Source organism: Ischnura elegans, chromosome 1, assembly GCF_921293095.1.
Source record: "Ischnura elegans chromosome 1, ioIscEleg1.1, whole genome shotgun sequence".
NCBI lineage: Eukaryota > Metazoa > Arthropoda > Insecta > Odonata > Coenagrionidae > Ischnura > Ischnura elegans.
In genome coordinates this window covers 157,229,456-157,253,949 of record NC_060246.1, presented here as the reverse complement: position 1 = coordinate 157,253,949, position 24,494 = coordinate 157,229,456, and positions in this window count along the sequence as shown.

Sequence of the window (24,494 nt, the reverse complement as noted above, 5' to 3'; positions counted from 1 at the left end):
AGGAGAAGAGCGCGCGCGGGCCGAACAAACGACAAATTGTGTCGTCTGCTACGCGGTGTTGGGAAAAACGGCAACACTGTGGGTGCTAGGTAGTCAGCGTGGCGAAGGAGACCGCTCTCTCGGTCTGCAACCTTCCCGCTGGACGCACCTAACTTGAACTCTCCTGACTTGAGATAATTCTCAGTGATGAAGCATGGACTTCGGAGTATGTGGGTTGAATGATTGTGTGTGTGTTAGCGTAAGGTATGTGGCTGTTGGTTTCATTTTGGTTTAAGGGGAAAGATCAATTTATTGTTGTAATTTTGGGGGAACCCATATTTGGTACTATTCAGTGGACATTTGTCTCCAATTTATTTATTCATGTGTGTGAGGTTCGTCGAGTGCAGGGGTAATTGTGATGTCAGTGGATTGGAGTCGTTAGTGTGGATCAGGGAAACTCTCATTTTGTTTAATGCAATTGTCATTTTGTAGAAAACCCAAAAGGTGCAATTGTCAAATAAATGCCCAAGTTGTGGTACGATTTGTTTTACAGAAGTGATTCTCTTTTCTTTTGGTTTATTGATCCCTTGCGTGAGGTGTCCCGGACGAATCCTCGTGGTTCTTTTAGTTTTAATTAAATGATTTCTCCACTGTTAGCTAGTCGCGAGCAAATTTATGTAACGCGGTACTACCCTCGTCTTTTGGGTTCTGAGATTTAACATTGGTAGTTGTAAGAGGGTTACATTATGGCGTTACAACAACAACGACAACTTTTTCAACAACATCATTAACGACGACATTTTTTTCAACAACAACAACAACGACAACGACCACTTTTTCAACAACAACAACAACGACAACGACATTTTTTTCAACAACAAAAACATAAACGACAACTTTTTCAACAACAAATACAACGACAACTTTTTAAACGACAACAGCAACAACAACAACGACAACGACAACTTTTTCAACAACAACTACAACGACACCTTTTTCGACAACGACAACGACAACTTTTTCAACGACGACGAAAAAGACAACGACAACTTTTTCAACAACGAAAACGATAACCTTTTCAACAACGACATCGACAACTTTTTCAACAACGACAACTTTTTCAACAACAACAACGACAACTTTTTCAACAACTACAACAACGACAACGACAACTTTTTCAACAACAACAACAATGACAACTTTTTCAACATCAAAAACAACGACAACTTTTTCAGCAACAACAACAACGACAACTACAAAGACAACGACAAATTTTTCAACAACAACAACAACAACGACAAAGACAACTTTTTCAACAACAACCACAACGATAACAACGACAACTTTTTCAACAACAACAACAACGACAAGTTTTTCAACAACAACAACAAATACAACGGCAACTTTTTCAACAACAACAACAACGAAAACAACTTTTTCAACAACGACGACAACGACGAATTTTTCAACAACGACGACAACGAAAACGACAACTTTTTCAACAACGACAACGATAAATTTTTCAACAACGACAACGACTACTTCTTCATCAACGACAATGACAACGACAACTTTTTCAACATTTACAACGACAATTTTTTAAACAACGAAAACGACAACTTTTTCAACAACGACGACTACGACAACTTTTTCAACAACGACAACGGCAACGTTTTCAACAACGACAACGTTTCCACAACGACAACGACAACGTTTTCAACAACGACAACGTTTTCAACTACGACAACGACAACGTTTTCAATAACGACAACGACAACGTTTCAAACTACGACAACGAAAACGTTTTCAACAACGACAACAGCAACTTTTTCAACAACGAAAACGAAAACTTTTTCAAAAACGACAACGACAACGACAAAATTTTCAACGACATCGACAACTTTTTCAACAACAAAAACGACAACTTTTTCAACAACGACAACGACAACTTTTTCAAGAACGACAACGACAACTTTTTCAACAACGAAACTTTTCCAACAACGACAACAACAACCTTTTCAACAACGACAACGAAAACTTTTTCACAACGACAACGACAACTTTTTCAACAACGACAACGTTTTCAAGAACGACAACGACAACGTTTTCACCGACAACGACAACGTTTTCAACAACGACAACAGCAACTTTTTCAACAATGAAAACGACAACTTTTTCAACAACAACAACGACAACTTTTCCAACAACGACAACGACAAAATTTACAACAACGACATCGACAACTTTTTCAACAACAAAAACAACAACTTTTTCAATTACGACAACGACAACTTTTTCAAGAACGACAACGACAACTTTTTCAAGAACGACAACGACAACTTTTTCAACAACAACAACGCTAACGACAACCTCTTCAACAACAACAACGTCAACGATAACTTTTTCAACAACTACAACGTCAACGTTTTCAACAACGACAACGACAAGGTTTTCAACAACGATTACGACAACTTTTTCAACCACGACAACGACATCGTTTTCAATAACGAAAACGTTTTTTACAACGACAACGAATACGTTTTCAACAACGACAACGGCAAGTTTTTCAACAACGACAACTTTTTCAATAACGACAACAATAACAACTTTTTCAACAACGACAACGTTTTCAACAACGACAACGACAACATTTTCAACATCAAAAACGACAACTTTTTCAACAACGACATTGGCAACTTTTTCAAGAACGACAGGACATCTTTTTTAACAACGGCATTTTTATCAACAACAACGACAACTTTTCCAACAACGACAACTACAACTTATTCAACAACGACAGCGACAGTTTTTTCAACAACAACGACAAATTTTTCAACAACATCATTAACGACGACATTTTTTTCAACAACAACAACAACAACAATGACAATGACCACTTTTTCAACAACAACAACAACGACAACGACATTTTTTTCAACAACAAAAACATAAACGACAACTTTTTCAAAAACAAATACAACGACAACTTTTTAAACGACAACAGCAACAACAACAACGACCACTTTCTCAACAACAATAACAACAACTACAACGACACCTTTTTTGATAACGACAACTTTTTCAACGACGACGAAAAAGACAACGACAACTTTTTCAACAACGAAAACGATAACCTTTTCAATAACGACATCGACAACTTTTTCAACAACGACAACGACAACTTTTTCAACAACAACAACGACAACTTTTTCAACAACGACAATGACAACTTTTTCAGCAAAGACAACGACAACGTTTTTAACTACGACAACGGCAACGTTTTCAACGACAAAAACGACAACGTTTTCAACAACGACAAAGACAACGTTTTCAATAACGACAACGTCAAAGATAACTTTTTCAACAACTACAACGACAACTTTTTCAACAACGACAACGACAACTTTTTCAACAACGACAACGACAACTTTTTCAACAAATACAAGGATAACGTTATCAAAAAACGACAACGTCAACGTTTTCAACAACGACAACGACTAGGTTTTCAACAACGATTAAGACAGCTTTTTCAACAACGACAACGACAACGTTTTCAATAACGACAACGTTTTTTACAACGACAACGAATACGTTTTCAACAATGACAACAACAACTTTTTCAACAACGACAACGTTTTCAACAACGACTACGACAACATTTTCAACATCAAAAACGACAACTTTTTCAACAACGACATTGGCAACTTTTTGAAGAACGACTACGACATCTTTTTTCACAACGCCATTTTTATCAACAACAACAACGACAACTTTTCCAACAACGACCACTACAACTTATTCAACAACGACAACGGCAGTGTTTTCAACAACAACGACAAATTTTTCAATAACATCATTAACGACGACATTTTTTTCAACAGCAACAACAACGACAATGACCACTTTTTCAACAAAACAACGACAACGACATTTTTTTCAACAACAAAAACATTAACGACAACTTTTTCAACAACAAATACAACGACAACTTTTTAAACGACAACAGCAACAACAACAACGACAACATTTTCAACAACAACAACTACAACGACACCTTTTTTGATAACGACAACGACAACTTTTTCAACGACGACGAAAAAGACAACGACAACTTTTCAACAACGAAAACGATAACCTTTTCAATAACGACATCGACAACTTTTTCAACAACGACAACGACAACTTTTTCAACAACAACAACGACAACTTTTTCAACGACAATGACAACTTTTTCAGCAAAGACAACGACAAAGTTTTCAACTACGACAACGGCAACGTTTTCAACGACAAAAACGAAAACGTTTTCAACAACGACAGAGACAACGTTTTAAATAACGACAACGTCAACGATAACTTTTTCAACAACTACAACGACATCTTTTCAACAACGACAACGACAACTTTTTCAACAACGACAACACCAACTTTTTCAACAAATACAAGGATAACGTTATCAAAAAACGGCAACGACAACGTTTTTTACAACGACAACGAATACGTTTTCAACAATGACAACGGCAAGTTTTTCAACAATGACAACTTTTTCAATAACTACAACAAAACAAACTTTTTCGACAACGACAACGTTTTCAACAACGCCTGCGACAACATTTTCAACATAAAAAACGACAACTTTTTCAACAACGACATTGGCATTTTTTCAAGAACGACAACGACAACGATTTCAATAACGACAACGACAGTTTTTTCAACAACAACGACAAATTTTTCAACAACATCATTTACGACATTTTTTTCAACAGCAACAACAACGACAATGACCAATTTTTCAACAACAACAACAACGACAACGACATTTTTTCAACAACAAAAACATTAACGACAACATTTTCAACAACAAATACCACGACAACTTTTTAAACGACAACAGCAACAACAACAACGACAACGACAACTTTTTCAACAACAACAACTACAACGACACCTTTTTCGACAACGACAACTTTTTCAACGACGACGAAAAAGACAATGACAACTTTTTCAACAACGAAAACGATAACCTTTTCAATAACGACATCGACAACTTTTTCAACAACGACAACGACAACTTTATCAACAACAACAACGACAACTTTTTCAACAACGACATTGACAACTTTTTCAACAAAGACAACGACAACGTTTTCAACTACGACAACGGCAACGTTTTCAACGACAAAAACGACAACGTTTTCAACAACGAAAAGACAACGTTTTCAATAACGACAACGACAATGTTTTTAACAACGATAACGACAACGTGTTTAACAACGACATCGGCAACTTTTTAACCACGAAAACGACAACTTTTAAACAACGACAACGACAACTTTTTCAACAATGACAACTACAACTTTTTCAACAACGACAACGACAAATTTTTCAACAACAACATCGACAACTTTTTCAACAACAACAACAAGGATAACAACGACAACTTTTTCAACAACAACAACAACGACAACAAAGCCAAGTTTTTCAACAACAACAACAAATACAACGGCAACTTTTTCAACAACAACGACAACAACTTTTTCAACAACGACGAATTTTTCAACAACGACGACGACAACTTTTTCAACAGCAACAACGATAAATTTTTCAACAACGACAACGACTACTTCTTCATCAACGATAATGACAACGACAAATTTTTCAACATTTACAACGACAATTTTTTAAACAACGACAACGACAATTTTTTCAACAACGACAACGACTACGACAAATTTTTCAACAACGACAACGGCAACGTTTTCAACAGTGACAACGTTTTCAATAACGACAACGACAACGTTTTCAACAACGACAACGAAAACGTTTTCAACAACGACAACAGCAACTTTTTCAACAACGAAAACGACAACTTTTACAACAACGACAACGACAACTTTTCCAACAACGACAACATTTTCAACAACGACATCGACAACTTTTTCAACAACAAAAACGACAACTTTTTCAACAACAACAACGACAACTTTTTCAAGAACGACAACGACAACTTTTTCAACAACGACTACTTTTTCAACAACGAAAACTTTTCAACAACGACAACTTTTTCAACAACGACAACGACAACTTTTCCAACAACGACAAATACAACTTTTTCAACAACAACGACAACTTTTTCACAACGACAACGACAACTTTTTCAACAACGACAACGTTTTCAATAACGACAACGTTTTCACCAACGACAACGACAACTTTTTCAACGACAACAGCAACTTTTTCAACAATGAAAACGACAACTTTTTCAACAACGACAACGACAACGTTTTCAATAACGACAACGACAACGTTTTCACCAACGACAACGACTACTTTTTCAACGACAACAGGCTTTTTTTCAACAATGAAAACGACAACTTTTTCAACAAAAACAACGACAACTTTTCCCACAACGACAACGACAAAATTTACAACAACGACATCGACAACTTTTTGAACAACAAAAACGACAACTTTTTCAATAACGACAACGACAACTTTTTCAAGAACGACAACGACAACTTTTTCAAGAACGACAACGACAACTTTTTCAACAACAACAACGCTAACGACAACCTTTTCAACAACAACAACGTCAACGACAACTTTTTCAACAACTACAACGACAACTTTTTCAACAACGACCACGACAACGTTTTCAACAACGACAACGACAACATTTTCAACAAATACAAGGATAACGTTATCAAAAAACGACAATGTCAACGTTTTCAACAACGACAACGACAAGGTTTTCAACAACGATTACGACAATTTTTTCAACCACGACAACCACAACGTTTTCAATAACGGCAACGTTTTTAACCACGACAACGAATACGTTTTCAACAACGACAACGGCAAGTTTTTCAACAACGACAAATTTTCAATAACGACAACAACAACAACTTTTTCAACAACGACAACGACAACGTTTTCAACAACGACAACGACAACATTTTCATAATCAAAAACGAAAACATTTTCAACAACGACTACGACAACTTTTTCAAGATCGACAACGACATCTTTTTTAAGAACGCCATTTTTATCAACAACAACAACGACAACTTTTCCAACAACGACAACTACAACTTATTCAACAACGACAACGTTAGTTTTTTCAACAACGACGAAAAGAACTATTTCAACAACGACAACTTTCTCAACAACGACGTCAACTGTTTCAAAAACAACAATAACGACAACGAAAATTTTTTCAACAACAACAACAACAACATTGACAACGACAACTTTTTCAACAACAACAACAATGACAACTTTTTCAACAACAACGACAAGTACAACTTTTTCCACAGCAAGAAGAACGACAACCACACCTTTTTCATAACAACAACGACAACTTTTTCAACAACAACGACAACGATAACTTTTTCAACAACAACGACAACTTTTTCAACAAATTCATTAACGATAACGACATTTTTTTCATCAACAACAACAACGACAACGACATTTTTTTCAACATCAACAACGACAACGACAGTTTTTTCAACAACAACAACATAAACGACAACTTTTTCAACAAAAACTATAACGACAACTTCTACAACAACAACAACAACACCGAGAACGACAACTTTTTCAACAACAACAACTACAACGACACCTTTTTCAACAACGACGACAACGACAACTTTTTCAACAACGACGAAAAAGACAACGACAACTTTTTCAACAACGACAACGATAACCTTTTCTAGAACGACATCGACAACTTTTTCAACAACGAAAATGACAACGACAACATATTCAACAACGACGACAACTTTTTCAACAACGACAACAACACCGAGAACGACATCTTTTTCAACAAAAACAACAACTACAACGACACCTTTTTGAAGAACGACGACAACGACAACGACAAATTTTTCAACAACGACGAAAAAGAGAACGACATTATTTTCAACAACGACAGCGATTACCTTTTCAAGAACGACATCGACAACTTTTTCAACAACGTAAATGACAACGACAACTTTTTCAACAACGACAACGACAACTTATTCAACAACGACAACGACAACTTTTTCAACAACGGCAATGACAACTTTTTCAACAAAGACAAAGACAAGGTTTTCAACAACGACAACGACAACGTTTTCAACTACGACAATGGCAACGTTTTCAACGACAAAAACGACAACGTTTTCAACAACGACAAAGACAACGTTGTCAATAACGACAACGACAACGTTTTCAACAACGATAACGACAACGTGTTCAACAACGACATTTGCAACTTTTTCAACAACGACAACGACAACTTTTTCAACAACGACAACGACAATATTTTCAACAACAACAACGACAACTTTTTCAACAACAACAACAACGATAACAGCGACAACTTTTTCAACAACAACAACAACAACGACAACAACTTTTTCAACAATGACGACAACGACGAATTTTTCAACAACGACAACAACGACAACTTTTTCAACAACGACAACGACAACTTTTTCAACAACGACAACGACTAGGTTTTCAACAACGATTAAGACAGCTTTTTCAACAACGACAACGACAACGTTTTCAATAACGACAACGTTTTTTACAACGACAACGAATACGTTTTCAACAATGACAACAACAACTTTTTCAACAACGACAACGTTTTCAACAACGACTACGACAACATTTTCAACATCAAAAACGACAACTTTTTCAACAACGACATTGGCAACTTTTTGAAGAACGACTACGACATCTTTTTTCACAACGCCATTTTTATCAACAACAACAACGACAACTTTTCCAACAACGACCACTACAACTTATTCAACAACGACAACGGCAGTGTTTTCAACAACAACGACAAATTTTTCAATAACATCATTAACGACGACATTTTTTTCAACAGCAACAACAACGACAATGACCACTTTTTCAACAAAACAACGACAACGACATTTTTTTCAACAACAAAAACATTAACGACAACTTTTTCAACAACAAATACAACGACAACTTTTTAAACGACAACAGCAACAACAACAACGACAACTTTTTCAACAACAACAACTACAACGACACCTTTTTTGATAACGACAACGACAACTTTTTCAACGACGACGAAAAAGACAACGACAACTTTTCAACAACGAAAACGATAACCTTTTCAATAACGACATCGACAACTTTTTCAACAACGACAACGACAACTTTTTCAACAACAACAACGACAACTTTTTCAACGACAATGACAACTTTTTCAGCAAAGACAACGACAAAGTTTTCAACTACGACAACGGCAACGTTTTCAACGACAAAAACGAAAACGTTTTCAACAACGACAGAGACAACGTTTTAAATAACGACAACGTCAACGATAACTTTTTCAACAACTACAACGACATCTTTTCAACAACGACAACGACAACTTTTTCAACAACGACAACACCAACTTTTTCAACAAATACAAGGATAACGTTATCAAAAAACGGCAACGACAACGTTTTTTACAACGACAACGAATACGTTTTCAACAATGACAACGGCAAGTTTTTCAACAATGACAACTTTTTCAATAACTACAACAAAACAAACTTTTTCGACAACGACAACGTTTTCAACAACGCCTGCGACAACATTTTCAACATAAAAAACGACAACTTTTTCAACAACGACATTGGCATTTTTTCAAGAACGACAACGACAACGATTTCAATAACGACAACGACAGTTTTTTCAACAACAACGACAAATTTTTCAACAACATCATTTACGACATTTTTTTCAACAGCAACAACAACGACAATGACCAATTTTTCAACAACAACAACAACGACAACGACATTTTTTCAACAACAAAAACATTAACGACAACATTTTCAACAACAAATACCACGACAACTTTTTAAACGACAACAGCAACAACAACAACGACAACGACAACTTTTTCAACAACAACAACTACAACGACACCTTTTTCGACAACGACAACTTTTTCAACGACGACGAAAAAGACAATGACAACTTTTTCAACAACGAAAACGATAACCTTTTCAATAACGACATCGACAACTTTTTCAACAACGACAACGACAACTTTATCAACAACAACAACGACAACTTTTTCAACAACGACATTGACAACTTTTTCAACAAAGACAACGACAACGTTTTCAACTACGACAACGGCAACGTTTTCAACGACAAAAACGACAACGTTTTCAACAACGAAAAGACAACGTTTTCAATAACGACAACGACAATGTTTTTAACAACGATAACGACAACGTGTTTAACAACGACATCGGCAACTTTTTAACCACGAAAACGACAACTTTTAAACAACGACAACGACAACTTTTTCAACAATGACAACTACAACTTTTTCAACAACGACAACGACAAATTTTTCAACAACAACATCGACAACTTTTTCAACAACAACAACAAGGATAACAACGACAACTTTTTCAACAACAACAACAAAGCCAAGTTTTTCAACAACAACAACAAATACAACGGCAACTTTTTCAACAACAACGACAACAACTTTTTCAACAACGACGAATTTTTCAACAACGACGACGACAACTTTTTCAACAGCGACAACGATAAATTTTTCAACAACGACAACGACTACTTCTTCATCAACGATAATGACAACGACAAATTTTTCAACATTTACAACGACAATTTTTTAAACAACGACAACGACAATTTTTTCAACAACGACAACGACTACGACAAATTTTTCAACAACGACAACGGCAACGTTTTCAACAGTGACAACGTTTTCAATAACGACAACGACAACGTTTTCAACAACGACAACGAAAACGTTTTCAACAACGACAACAGCAACTTTTTCAACAACGAAAACGACAACTTTTACAACAACGACAACGACAACTTTTCCAACAACGACAACATTTTCAACAACGACATCGACAACTTTTTCAACAACAAAAACGACAACTTTTTCAACAACAACAACGACAACTTTTTCAAGAACGACAACGACAACTTTTTCAACAACGACTACTTTTTCAACAACGACAACTTTTTCAACAACGACAACTTTTTCAACAACGACAACGACAACTTTTCCAACAACGACAAATACAACTTTTTCAACAACAACGACAACTTTTTCACAACGACAACGACAACTTTTTCAACAACGACAACGTTTTCAATAACGACAACGTTTTCACCAACGACAACGTTTTCACCAACGACAACGACAACTTTTTCAACGACAACAGCAACTTTTTCAACAATGAAAACGACAACTTTTTCAACAACGACAACGACAACGTTTTCAATAACGACAACGACAACGTTTTCACCAACGACAACGACTACTTTTTCAACGACAACAGGCTTTTTTTCAACAATGAAAACGACAACTTTTTCAACAAAAACAACGACAACTTTTCCCACAACGACAACGACAAAATTTACAACAACGACATCGACAACTTTTTGAACAACAAAAACGACAACTTTTTCAATAACGACAACGACAACTTTTTCAAGAACGACAACGACAACTTTTTCAAGAACGACAACGACAACTTTTTCAACAACAACAACGCTAACGACAACCTTTTCAACAACAACAACGTCAACGACAACTTTTTCAACAACTACAACGACAACTTTTTCAACAACGACCACGACAACGTTTTCAACAACGACAACGACAACATTTTCAACAAATACAAGGATAACGTTATCAAAAAACGACAATGTCAACGTTTTCAACAACGACAACGACAAGGTTTTCAACAACGATTACGACAATTTTTTCAACCACGACAACCACAACGTTTTCAATAACGGCAACGTTTTTAACCACGACAACGAATACGTTTTCAACAACGACAACGGCAAGTTTTTCAACAACGACAACTTTTTCAATAACGACAACAACAACAACTTTTTCAACAACGACAACGACAACGTTTTCAACAACGACAACGACAACATTTTCATAATCAAAAACGAAAACATTTTCAACAACGACTACGACAACTTTTTCAAGATCGACAACGACATCTTTTTTAAGAACGCCATTTTTATCAACAACAATTACGACAACTTTTCCAACAACGACAACTACAACTTATTCAACAACGACAACGTTAGTTTTTTCAACAACGACGAAAAGAACTATTTCAACAACGACAACTTTCTCAACAACGACGTCAACTGTTTCAAAAACAACAATAACGACAACGAAAATTTTTTCAACAACAACAACAACAACATTGACAACGACAACTTTTTCAACAACAACAACAATGACAACTTTTTCAACAACAACGACAAGTACAACTTTTTCCACAGCAAGAAGAACGACAACCACACCTTTTTCATAACAACAACGACAACTTTTTCAACAACAACGACAACGATAACTTTTTCAACAACAACGACAACTTTTTCAACAAATTCATTAACGATAACGACATTTTTTTCATCAACAACAACAACGACAACGACATTTTTTTCAACATCAACAACGACAACGACAGTTTTTTCAACAACAACAACATAAACGACAACTTTTTCAACAAAAACTATAACGACAACTTCTACAACAACAACAACAACACCGAGAACGACAACTTTTTCAACAACAACAACTACAACGACACCTTTTTCAACAACGACGACAACGACAACTTTTTCAACAACGACGAAAAAGACAACGACAACTTTTTCAACAACGACAACGATAACCTTTTCTAGAACGACATCGACAACTTTTTCAACAACGAAAATGACAACGACAACATATTCAACAACGACGACAACTTTTTCAACAACGACAACAACACCGAGAACGACATCTTTTTCAACAAAAACAACAACTACAACGACACCTTTTTGAAGAACGACGACAACGACAACGACAAATTTTTCAACAACGACGAAAAAGAGAACGACATTATTTTCAACAACGACAGCGATTACCTTTTCAAGAACGACATCGACAACTTTTTCAACAACGTAAATGACAACGACAACTTTTTCAACAACGACAACGACAACTTATTCAACAACGACAACGACAACTTTTTCAACAACGGCAATGACAACTTTTTCAACAAAGACAAAGACAAGGTTTTCAACAACGACAACGACAACGTTTTCAACTACGACAACGGCAACGTTTTCAACGACAAAAACGACAACGTTTTCAACAACGACAAAGACAACGTTGTCAATAACGACAACGACAACGTTTTCAACAACGATAACGACAACGTGTTCAACAACGACATTTGCAACTTTTTCAACAACGACAACGACAACTTTTTCAACAACGACAACGACAATATTTTCAACAACAACAACGACAACTTTTTCAACAACAACAACAACGATAACAGCGACAACTTTTTCAACAACAACAACAACAACGACAACAACTTTTTCAACAATGACGACAACGACGAATTTTTCAACAACGACAACAACGACAACTTTTTCAACAACGACAACGACAACTTTTTCAACAACGACCACAACAACTTTTTCAACAACGACAACGACTACGACAACTTTTTCAACAACGACAGCGGCAACGTTTTCAACAATGACAACGACAACGTTTTCAACAATGACAACGCAACGTTTTCAACAACGACAACGACAACGTTTTCAACAACGACAACGTTTTTAATAACGACAACGACAACGTTTTCAACAACGACAACGACAACGTTTTCAACAACGACAACAGCAATTTTTTCAAGAACGAAAACGACAACTTTTTCAACAACAACAACGCTAACGACAACCTTTTCATAAACAACAACGTCAACGATAACTTTTTCAACAACTACAACGACAAATTTTTCGACAACAACAACGACAACTTTTTCAACAACAACAACAACGACATTTTTTTCAACTACAACTACAACGACAAAGACAACTTTTTCAACAACAACAACAACGCCAACTTTTTCAACAACAACAACATCTACAACGACAACTTTTTCAACAACAACAACAACAACGACAGTGACTACTTTTTCAACAACAACAACAACAACTACAACGACACCTTTTTCAACAACGACGACAACGAAAACGACAACTTTTTCAACAACGACGACAACAATAACGACAACGTTTTCAACAACGACAACGATAACCTTTTCAACAACGACATCGACAACTTTTTCAACAACGAAAACGACAACTTTTTCAACAACGACAACGACAACTTTTTCAACAACAACGACGACAACTTTTTCAACAACAACAACGACAACTTTTTCAACACCAACAACAACAACAACAACAACTTTTTCAACAACAACGACAACTTTTTCAACACCAACAACAACGACAACGACAACTTTTTCAACAACAACAACAACGACAACTTTTTCTACAACAACGAACTTTTTTTCAACAACAACAACAACTACAACTTTTTCAACAACAACAAGGACAACGACAACTTTTTCAACAACAACAACAACAACAACGACGACGACAACTTTTTCAGCAACAAAAACAACGACAACGACATTTTTTTCAACAACGACGACGGCGACAACTTTTTCAACAAAGACAACGACAACTTTTTCAACAACGACAACGACAACGACAACATTTTCAACAACGAACGCGACAACTTTTTCAACAACAGAAACGACAACTTTTTCAACAACGACAACGATAACTTTTTCAAGAACGACAACGACACTTTTTTTAACAACGACAACGACAAATTTTCCAACAACGACAACTTTTTCAACAACGACAACGACAACTTTGTCAACAACAGCAACGACAATGACAACCTTTTCAACAACAACAGCGACAACGACAACTTTTTCAACAATAACAACGACAACGACAACTTTTTCAACAACAACTACGACAAGGACAACTTTTTCAACAACAACAACAACAGCGAGAACGACAACTTTTTCAACAACAACGACGACGACAACTTTTACAACAACAACATCAACGAAAACGACAACTTTTTCAACAAAAACAACAACAACTTGAGACGCCGAGCAGAGCGGACGTACTTTTGACTGCGCTTCCGAACTTATCGTATTCAAGTGTTTCTTTCCGAGTATTTACGGAGTTTTTCTCCTCTAAGTTCTTCGGAATAGTTTTGAAATCGTTGCGTGATACCACACGCATCCCTTGTGTTCGATATTTCTTCGAATTAGTGCTTAATTTCACCGAATTAGCGACTCAAAATCTCACGTCAAATCTTTGATCCCGGTTTTTTTACCCATCATCGCCGACACCTCGGAGTCGGTGAGATATGAAACGAGAGGACCAGCAACGTGTTCCTTGTCTGCACATCGAGACTACAATAGTACAACATCTACAGCAATCATCAACTCACCAGAAATCATGTCGAAGACGACCAGTCCACCAATTTCACCAAGGAGGATGTCTCCGACTCTCAGTCAACTCGGCGAAACAATGAGCGAAATGAGGGTAAGGAGTGCTCCGTCGTCACCTCGGAGACGTCCTCAGGTTGTCACCAGAGGCCCTCCGACCTCATATAGAAATTCACGTAATCTCTCACTATCTGTAGAGTCACTAACCCGAGAAATAAATTCGCCGACGACGGTTTTGCGCCGCGAAGGCGGTATTTTAACTACCACCGTAACGCGAATTCCGACTACGATCGGTGTCCGCTCAGCATCTTTTTCGTCTATCACTAACATAGCTTCATCAACCGAGATTAATTACGGGATTGATAGTTCACTTGTCCATGCACGTGGTGAAGACATGGATTTTCCAAGTTCCGATACCCGTGGCGAAAACCGTCGCCCAAACACCGCTTTCCCCATTACTCAGGCGACGAAGGAGGGGAAAATCACCTCATCAGCTGCGACGAGGCCACACTCGCTCCCGGCGAGCATAAGGGGAGGGGGCACGAGTACAGCAAACGAAGCAGACCCCATTCAAGGCGAAGGCGAAGCCGCAGGCCTCAGTGGCGCATCGCATCGGGCCCGACCGTTAGTCAGCTATACGAGGGTGACGGGAGGGAAGGAAAACAGACCAGCCCAAAACAACAACGGCGATAACTCACTCCAACCTCTTAAATTCGTCACGAAAAAAATCGTACCTTTGAAATCGGGCCCAACAAGGAAGACGGGAATAATTTTCAATGGCCTCCCAGGCATTCCCATAGCCCAATACGTCGAGGCGATGGCCGAAGAGGTGGGCGGGAGGGAGATTAAGCACGCGACGAAGCTTCCCGGGGATCGCGTTTGTTTTTATCTGAAGAACGAGGAAATTTTGAACGAATTTATGATGAAGAAGGGGGGGTTAACCATAATGGACAACTTTTTAATTGCGAATCGCATGGTACAGCAAGTGGAACGGCTGGTCGTTTCAAACGTTCCCCCAGAATTTCCGATTCCTGATTTGCTCGAAATAATTTCTCAAATCGGAAGAGTCGTGAGCCCCGTCACCACCCTCGGCGTGGGAATAAAGAGAGACGATCTGAGCTACGTCGAGTCGTGAAGAAAGCAGGTATTTATCGTACGACGGGAGGGCGTGATAGTACCGGAATCATTACTTTTGGATTTCGGCCCTGCGAAGCACCGAATTTTCTTTAATTTCAACGATCCACGGTGCTTTAGATGTAATGAAGACGGGCACTTTGTATCCGCATGCAAGGCGAACCTTGACGAGGCCAGGGGAAGCAGAGCAACGAGCAACTCTCGCGTAAGCGAAGGAAAAAAACAGAAGAATAATGACATGCCGGCCGCATCACAGAAGACCCCCACCCCCGGAGACGCAGATCATCAAATCACAGCGCCGAGTAAAAATACTATCACCCCCACTCCTCTCCCACCTCACCCCACCATGGAAGCGGACGTTGAGAATCATAACAAAGATGACGGCAGCGACACACCTCGAGACCAAGACCTCTCACTCCCCCTCGCTACCTTTTCCTACGCAACCCACCGCAAAAAAACCCTCCTCGGACGAATCGGTTGCCACGGACCCTAATCTCGATTCCCGCGCCACCGAAGCAGCAAAGGAAGAACAACAAAAGAACAACGCTCGCACCAACTAGCTTCTTGCAAGGGCAAGGGCAAATAAAAAGGAAACACGTCAGGGCGGAGGAAAAAACGTCTCCTCAAAGGAAACGATTAACCCCCACCCCATCTGATGAACGGGGATACAAAGACATCGAAGATTACCTCAAAAAATATCCACAAGAAGGATTCTTAGATAGTTCTGAACTAATTTCTTCCTGAAAGAAACAAAAGGACAGAAGAACATCGCAGACATGGCGAGGAATATATTTTCGGACACGAATGCTCTCGTCGAAAGGATGAGAGAACTTGTCGAAAACAAAGCAGTTAAAGATGTAGCGCTGGATATGAGGATCCACAGGTCGGTTAAGGCCCTCACGAAGAAGCCACCGCAAACTCAATGACGACCGTCAGAGGGAGGAACATCAACCTGACCACCCTAAACGTGCGTTCTGTAGCAAGTAACATCAAAAGTCAACAGCTAAAATTTTTCATTCAGCGGTGGGAACCAGATATCCTACTTATGCAGGATACAAACGCGGAGCACCTCCAACCCTGTCTCCGCAACCTCGGCTACTTTTTCAGCCTCAACCCCACCCAGAGTGTAGCCGCAGGAACAGGTTTCGCGATAAAAAAGAACCTCGTCCCCAATATCACGAAGGAAAATACCATCTATCCGGGGCATGCTACAGAACATCGTTTTAATTTTGGCTCAGGCTTCACCATACCCGTGATTAACATCTACCTCCCTCATGACAAGGACATAGCTGGTGAGGTGATACAGGGGATAGACGACACACTGGAGCAAGGGAGGACGGAAGACTACCATCCGGACCTCACCATCCTAGCTGGCGATTTTAATTGCACGCTGTCCCCGCGCCACGACCGTTCGTCGAGGATAGAGAGGGAGCCTGCGAAGGCGAAGCGTCTCGCCGCACTCGTGAGGAAGCCCTTTCTGTCAGACGCATGGAGGAATAGGCACGGAAGGAGGGAAGGATATACGTACCACTCGGCGGCCGACCCCAACATCGCATCCCGCCTGGATCGGATATATACGCCGACAACACACAGAAAATATCCTCCATCGAAAGGCGAGCCTCGTTCTCGGATCATAAAGCTCTCGCAATAGACATCACCGTCCATAACGTAATAAAACCTTCCCCTCCGTACTGGAAATTTCACAACTACCTACTCGAGAACGAAGAATTTGTCGAATTTATGTCGATAATTATCGAGGAAGTGACGTCTACCCACGAGAGCGGGGACCCCGTCGTCGCGTGGGAAACTTTAAAATCTGAGACTAGAGCCGCCACCAGGATTTATGTACGCCTTAATAAAGACCGAAATAGATCCTACATGAGATCGCTCGAGGCGACGACTCGAGGAGAGGAGGCGATGAAGGCGAGGGAGGAATTAAGGCGAACGTACAAGGAGGTGGGCGAGAGAGCGACGGCGATCGAGGGATGGGAAGACATAGCGTCTTAGGAGAATCCGTCGGGGACTGCTCTCTCAAGATCGGTGACACGGATGCATCGACCCCCCTGACGTCATTGGAAACAGAGGACGGCATTATCCTCTTCGAACAGCAGCATCTTGTGAAGTACGTAAAAGGCTATTATGAAAAAGTCTTTCAAGACCCCGTACAGACAGACTCAGCGCTGCAGGAGGACGATTTTCTTATTCTTTCGCGGGGGCAGCCGGGATTGACGGAGGAGAGTAAAATGCGGATGGAGGCGCCGCTGACCCTAAATGATCTCCGCACTGCACTCGACAGCTTGAACAGAAAGAAAGCACCAGGAATCGATGACCTAACGTCCGAATTCTATAAGACCTTTTGGACTCTCCTCGCGAAGCCCTTCGCGTCAATGGTCGACGCGAGCCTAGAGAGAGGCATGCTCCCTATCACCAGCAGATGGGCCGTTCTCAATTTAATTCATAAAAAAGGAGACAGAACAAATTTGAAGAACTGGAGACCAATCTCGATCACCACCACCGATTACAAAATAATAGCGAAGGCCCTTTCCATGAGATTGTAGTCGGCAATGCGAGAGGTGGTATCCCCCGAGCAAGGGTGCGGCGTCACAGGCAGAACCATCTTAGATAACCTATACCTAATTCGTGACATCATCGCATATGCTATTGAAACTAATTCCCCGCTGGCCATATTAGGTCTGGACCAAAAGGGCGCTTTCGACAAAGTTCGCCATGATTTTTTGTTCAGAGTAATGAGACGTATGCATTTTAGCGAAAAATTCATAAAAACTTTAAGTACAATTTACGAGGACGCATCATGCATCGTTAGGGTTGGAAATAGTCTGAATCCCCCAATCCCCTTTAAGCGAGGCATAAGGCAAGGATGCCCGCTATCCGGTCAGCTCTACGCACTGGCCCTAGAGCCCCTACTCCACATCCTAAAAACTAAAATTACAGGTTTTCCACTCCCCACTCAAGAAGCACATATTACGCTATCAGCATACGCAGATGACGTAACTTTATTCATTTCGGAGAACGACGCTGTAAGAAATGTGATAAAATCATTCGATTCGTACGCCGCCCTCTCGGGAGCAGAACTAAACGAGAACAAGACTGAAGGGATGTACGTCGGGTCCTGGCGCGGGCGCACGGATAGGCTCGGACCCTTCGCGATCTCCACCGAAGGTGCCCGATTCCTCGGAGTGGTTTTTAAAAATGACACCATCAAAGAGAGAGAAGGACTAGAGGAAGACCTGGAGGTAAAAATTCAAAACGGATTGAGGAGGTGGGAAGCGGCTTCAGGGGCCCTTTCCGTGAGAGGAAGGACAAGGGTCGTAAATCAGTTTGTGGCCCCGACCATCTGGTACCGCCTACAGACCCAATGCATTAGCCCTCAATGCATCCGGCGGGTGCAAGCCGCCCTCACGGATTTTGTGTGGGGTAGGGGCCGAAAACACTGGGTTGCCGGAGCCGTGCTGACGGCCCCGCTCGGGTGCGGAGGACTTGGGCTGACTGACGTGCAGGCAAAAATTACCGCTATGAGGATAAATTTCTTTCAACGGTACGTCACGGGTGAAGTTCAACCGTGGAAAATCTTCGTTTCCTACTTCCTCGAGACCAGGCCTAAGAGGAACGGTTTCTACTCCTCACTGAAAAGCGCCCTCGACACAATGGACGTGAGGTCCGGGGAAAACGGAGGACCTCTCCTCACATCCTGGCCCCCGACGGAGGAATCTCTCCCCTTCGGTTTCCGGAGCGAGCTGTCGAAGCGAACGCGAACGTTTCCCATACACAAAAGCGATATTTACCGAGAAATCGTTGCCAAAAAAAACAAAGAGAAGTGGCCCTACAAGGACGGCATATGGGGAGAGTCTACGTGCTGGAAAGCCTTCTGGACGGCGCCAGTCCTGGGGAGGGAGGGGGAGGTGTCTTGGAGACCGGCACATGATCGCCTGGCAGACGCCGTTTTCCTGTCGCGGTCGGGATTGCGAGAAAACTCAGTGTGCAGAGCATGCCCCGGAAGCCAGGCCACGGCCTGGCACATCCTTTACGACTGCAGAGAGGCCGGAGAGGTATGGCGGACAGCAAAGGAGTGGATAAAAGGAGTCACGGGCCGCAGAGTGAGGAGCGCACTGGAATTACACAGGGGGAGACCTCCTCAGAGGGGCGGCTATACTAAGCGAGATTTACTGGCAAACTTCATCATAGCCGAAACAAAGGCAAGCATATATCATTGTTTTACAGCAATAGAAAAAGGTGAAAGGTCGGCTCAAAAAACATACGCCGAGTACTTAAAAAAAGGAATCGAAAGAAGAATCAGGAGGGAGTATATATATCATAAATGCAAGGGCGACACAAAATCTTTTATTGACTTGTGGTGTGAGAGCGGTGTCCTATCTGAAGTGGAAGAAACGGAGTCAGGGGACACAATTTTAAAAGTGAAGATGGCGCCATAGATAAGAAAGAATGAAGAAACAAGGGCGGAACCACACGGATGTATAACCACTCGGAAGGGGAGGCCACATGCGCGGAGGGATGGGGTCCAAGGTTGCGGTAACCAGCCCCTTCGGCGGACCTCCCTTGTGCGCGGCCCTCCCCTTCGGAGAGTGCAAAGGCGGAGAAGAGATGCAAAAAAAGAATAATGACTGAAAATGATGATTTTATTGAGAAATAAAACAAGGTGACGATGGAAAACTTTTAAAACCTTTTAAAAAAACCGCCCATAGAATAATAATAATAATAATAATAATAAAATAATATCATAAATGCAAGGGCGACACAAAATCTTTTATTGACTTGTGGTGTCAGAGCGGTGTCCTTTCTGAAGTGGAAGAAACGGAGTCAGGGGACAATTTTAAAAGTGAAGATGGCGCCATAGAGAAGAAAGAATGAAGTAACAAGGGCGGAACCACGCGGAGGCATTAACCACTCGGAAGGGGAGGCCACATGCGCGGAGGGATGGGGTCCAAGGTTGCGGTAACCAGCCCCTTCGGCGGACCTCCCCTGTGCGCGGCCCTCCCCTTCGGAGAGTGCAAAGGCGGAGAAGAGATGCAAAAAAGAATAATGACTGAAAATGATGATTTTATTGAGAAATAAAACAAGGTGACGATGGAAAACTTTTAAAACCTTTTAAAAAAACCGCCCATAGAATAATAATAATAATAATCCTGATCTAGTAGTACAAGATAAAACTCACAATGAAACGTACTTGATAGACATTACCGTACCTAATTCGCATAATATCACTACAGCCTACACCAGCAAAATGGAAAAGTATGAAGAACTTAAAAATGAAATCAAGAGATTGTGGAAATCAGATAAAGTACACATAATACCCATCATTATCTCCGCCACAGGAGTAGTGCCTCATTCACTCCATCAAGGTCTTCAAACTATTGGACTGCCGAAAAACTTGTTTATTACCATACAAAAAGCAGCAATTTTAAATACTTGCCGGATTGTCAGAAAATTTTTCAAAACAGAGTAAAGAGACGAGAGTACTTGGTGATACCCGTACCTCGCCTACAACCAGCAAAAATGCTGTGAAAACATAAAAAAATATAAAATAATAATAATGGTCCTAAACAGCCCTAATGGTCAATATATCGGGTAAAGGCTTTATAACACCAACCATTGATATACAACGGGGTTTATTCCAAGGAGACTCATTGAGTCCACTTTGGTTTTCCCTGGCGTTGAACCCATTATCAAATGCCCTCAATAGCACTAAATATGGATACAAAATAAAAAATAGTACAAACACCAGTTTTACTTTGTCTCACATTCTATATATGGACGATATTAAAATCTATGCCTCAAATGAAATACAGCTCAAGTACCTTTTGGATGTCACAAGTAGGTTCTCCGCGGATATAAAAATGCAATTCGGATTGGATAAATGCAGATTGCTTCACATAGAAAAAGGGAAAATCAAGCATGGTAACTTCAATGTTACAGATGACGAGTCAATAATATCTATGGAAGCAAATGAGAACTACAAATACCTTGGATTCCTGCAAGCAAAATCAATACAACATAAACAGATCAAGAAGGAATTAACAACTGAATTCCATAAAAGACTAACATCCATCCTTAAAACAGAATTAAATGCACGAAATGTAATCAAAGCCATCAATACGTTTGCGGTACCTGTGTTGACATATACATTTGGAGTGATTGACTGGACCAAAACCGAAATAGCAGGCATAGAAAGATCAATACGTACAACATTCACAAAATTTAATTTACATCACCCAAAGGCTGCAATAGAAAGGCTAACGCTACCCCGCTATATGGGAGGTAGAGGGTTAATAGATTTACAACAGCTCCTCAAAAACCAAATTCATGGACTAAAACATTTCTTCTACGATAAATCAAACAGTTCGAAGCTTCACATATCAATAGTATATGCCGACAACAAATTAACACCATTAAATCTAAAAAATGGCACGACCGATGAAGCAACCAACACAGGAGCTGTTCTATTAAATAGAAAGGTAGAAGTATGGGCCCAGAAGGAATTACATGGACGACACATCAATGACCTCAATCAACCATATGTTGATAAAATCTCATCAAACAAATGGTTGTCATTGGGTGAACTTTATGGAGAAACCGAAGGGTTCATGCTTGCAATACAAGACCAGGTCATCCGCACTAAAAATTATGCAAAGTACATCCTTGGTGATAAAAGCATAACAGATGACAAATGTAGAAGGTGTTTTCAAGTACCTGAAACAATCCAGCACATTATATCTGGCTGTAAGATGCTAGCTAATACAGAATATTTAAGTAGACATAATCAAGTTGCAAAAATTATCCACCAAAAACTGGCCTACCAACACAAGTTAATAGATACTAAGACCCCATATTATGTGTACCACCCTGAAACAGTGCTTGAAAACGGCGAATTTAAAATCTATTACGATCTGCCTATTCAAACAGATAAAACTATAGTTAATAATAGACCAGATATAGTGTTGATTGACAAGAAATATAGAACTTGCTACATAGTTGATATTGCCGTGCCACTGTCGCATAACATCGAAAAGACAATTACAGGAAAAATTAACAAGTACCAAGATCTGGCAATAGAAATAAAAAGAATATGGAATATGGAACAGGTTTATATAGCTCCAATTGTCATCTCAGCTACCGGTATCATCCCAAAACACATACAAAATAGTTTCAAAATACTCAACCTCCATCCAAATACTTACATCAAACTGCAAAAAACTGTAATAATTTCAACCTGTCATATCACGAGAAAATTTCTCAACGCAATTCAATAGTGAAGAGTTACCTTGGTGAAAACCCGTGCTCTTAACACTAAAGCTACTCAGTGAAAACTGAAGAAAATTTAAGAAAACACATAATAATAATAATAAAAAAACAACAATAACCACAACGACAACTTTTTCAACAACAAGAAGAACGACAACGACACCTTTTTCATAACAACATAAACGACAAAGACAACTTTTTGAACAACAACACCAACGACAACGACAACTTTTTCAACAACAACGAATACCACAACTTTTTCAACAACAACAACAACGACAATAAAAAAAAAACCTTCAACAACAACAACAACGACAATAAAAAAAAACCTTCAACAACAACAACAACAACGACCACGACAACTTTTTCAACAACGACGACAACGACAACTTTTCAACAACGACAACAACGAGAACTTTCTCAACAACGACAACGACAACTTTTTCAGCAACCACAACGACAACGACAATTTTTTCAACAACGACGCCGACAACTTTTTCAACACCGAACGCGACAACTATTTCATCAACAATAACGACAACTTTTTCAACAACGACAACGATAACTTTTTCAAGAACGACAACGACAACTTTTCCAACGCCAACGACAACTTTATCAACAACGACAACTTTTTCAACAACTACAACGAAAACTTTTACTACAACGACAACTTTTTCAACAACGACAACGACAACTTTGTCAACAAGAACGACGACAATGACAACTTTTTCAACA